At 31.7% G+C, this 2,818-nt stretch overlaps 1 long non-coding RNA gene across 1 annotated transcript; it reads right to left on the bottom strand.

Moving 5' to 3' along the window:
- Positions 1-362: 362 nt before the first annotated feature.
- On the bottom strand, positions 363-2,468 carry LOC109245056. Its single transcript, XR_002070774.1, has 4 exons — positions 2,276-2,468; positions 1,262-1,297; positions 1,114-1,168; positions 363-629 (listed from the first exon to the last, which is right to left on the bottom strand). It is a non-coding gene; the product is annotated as an uncharacterized LOC109245056 (long non-coding RNA).
- Positions 2,469-2,818: the final 350 nt, after the last annotated feature.

Here is a 2,818-nt window from a genome sequence, read left to right as displayed (position 1 = left end):
TATAATGTCACAAAATTATTTACCGACATTTATTTGACATTTATAGCAAACGTCGTAAATTTCGATGTCGGGAATTTTCCGACATTTACATTAATGTTGGCAAATAAATAGTGACATTTATATACTGACTTTTTATCAAATGTCACCAGCTTGAGCACAAAATTAATATATTGCAACATATAAAGAAATGTCGGCAATCTTATTCATTCTTTCTAAATATACATGCAAAATGTCGGTAAATCTTCTTTTGTCAATAGCTTTTTTTCTTTATATAGTTGAAGGAAGTTAATAATTTCTGTCTAATAACACAATCATTCATACAATTTTGATACTACAATGTCATACGCAACAAAAGAATTTTTAATTAAAACAAAAGACGCACGTACACATTATTTTTGAAAATCTTACAACACCATTCAATAGTGGTTCTCAAAAATATAAAGTTTTCCCTTGTACATCTTCAGAACAAGCTATGCTAACTATAAATAAACTCCAATGCTGACTACAAAAATATTAATTCACAACAGTTTACTCGATGAGCCTTCATATAAAGAGGCAATTGAAATCTTTGTGTCGACACGCTTTGCACAAAAGTATTTTCTTTTTGACTCCAATTTTTTCATATCAACCTGACATAAAACCAAACAATAAAAAAACAACAATTAGAAGTTAAAAATATAAGGTAACAAAAATCATTTAGCAAGCCACTTCTATAGAATTATATGGCATATGATATCACATGCAAAGCTAGAATCCGTGCAGCTTAAAAAACTTCCATCATACAAACAAAAATGAAGAATAGACTTGCTTATCACAAAGAAAATAAAACAATAAGAAACTTCAAGTCTTCAAATACGAGCCACAATGTAAATATGTACCATAAAGTAAGAAAATGCAAAAGGTGCTTGAACATACCTACATCTGTTTAATTAACATACAGAATGAGAAGTTCTCTCTGTCCCTTTCCTCTTCCTAATCCCTTTTAACTAAGAATGACATTTCAGTTATAGGCTTAAATGATGTTTGTTATAATCATTTGGATAGACTGCTACCCTTTTCGCAAGTAAACCACAAGAATTTTTCTTTATCTTAATGATATTGTGAAGAGGATACCTTTGACGAGCCGGTAGACCTTGAGTATGCTCCTAACGTAACTCATTTTTAGCACCTGCATGGTAATCTTGTTAGTATTGCATTTTAGGGCTAACCAATCAAGGAAGCGTCTTGAGGTATTGATAGGTAATACAAACTAGATATTTACTTATCTCGATTTAAGGAGATGATCCTCTTGAGTGACCTGCGGATGAGAGCCACAATCAACTAAAATTCATAGGCCATATTTGGTTAATGATCATGCTATAGAGGTCATTTTTCTCCTAGAAATACAGAGTAATATCCATATTCTTACTGAAAAGCAGAATGTCATCTCCTGTGAGGAATCCAACATTATAAGTCGATGAGGTTAGTTATCTGGTGCTATAGTTCCAAGTTTTTCTTCCTCTGGTGAACTGATAATAAGAATTTATGTGTCAAGGAAGCATAATCTTGCTTGTTTGTCTACTAAGGTTTTGGCATATAGGTATCAATAAGTTATTCTATCATACTAAAAGATTGTTCTATCGGACATAAATGTAATCTTACCCAACTAAATGCAAAACCGTGATATTTCCTGTAAGGCATAGTTCAGTTTCTGACTTATCCAAGCAAGATTTTTGTAATTTGGACCAGCAAGTACCTTTCTACACTCATCATACCTCTATTAGCACCTATAAATCTAATCAACTAATTAAATAATTTACATGGACTAAGAAGGAGTGTAACAAGCATGAACTATAACAACATGATAGTAAAACAATCATATTAAAGATGTAAGAATAGACAAAATCCAATAAAAGAAATAATCAGCCACTGGAATGAAATAAAAACTGCGATACACAATGACATTAAAAGAAAAAAGGTGCAGACACTAAAGCTTTATCCCCAAAATGATTCAATTTCATCTCTCCAAAATAGCCATATATCTTGAACATAAATAGAGAACTGTTAAATTCATAAATAAACCTATCTACCACTTCCCAAGAAAAACAAACTTCAATACATCATAATAAACGAAAGGGCAACTATTTTAAAGGAAGGAAATACAATCCAGTGAACATAATAGAACGAAAATCACAAAAAGAAAATACTTAATGCACCTTATTAACCTCGATCAAAAGCCTAAGAAGTATCAGTAGTATCTGTTATGTTTAGAATTCTAGAACAATCTAAGACCGACCTGGTTGCTTCCCTTTTCAATTTTTGGTGTCACACTGAGATTTGCTTATCGCTAATCGAGTGCGACTTTGAACTTTGAGAATGTGATTTGTAGTCCGATCAATTTTGAGAATATGAGATGACGGTATCAGTTATTTGGGTATGAGGAAATGGAAATGTTGAAGGCACAGTTTTAAGAGAAAAGATTGGGGGTAGGATTTTTAATGAAAATAGTAGACGAGGCCTATATATTTTTAGCTTAATAATTATAAATGTAAGCAAGTTTCCTTCATTAGATATAAATGTCATTAAATACCGACTCATATAGCTACATTTCAATTAAAGGTCGCAATGACTGTGTCATTTTTAATCAAATGTCATTGAATTTACCACAGTTTCTTAGAAGTGTCATAAAATGATTCTTCTTTCGACATTTTTTTTCACATGTCGCTGATTAAATGTGGCCGTAGATCTATTTTCTTGTAGTGGACTGAGATATGATATGGGATGCATAGATATGACTGAGCACGAAATGTTAATGAAATCAGTAGGATGACATCAATAA

The sequence above is a fragment of the Nicotiana attenuata genome, unplaced genomic scaffold (genome assembly GCF_001879085.1).
Source record: "Nicotiana attenuata strain UT unplaced genomic scaffold, NIATTr2, whole genome shotgun sequence".
NCBI classification, from domain to species: Eukaryota; Viridiplantae; Streptophyta; class Magnoliopsida; order Solanales; family Solanaceae; genus Nicotiana; species Nicotiana attenuata.
This window is presented reverse-complemented; position numbering and strand designations above follow the sequence as displayed.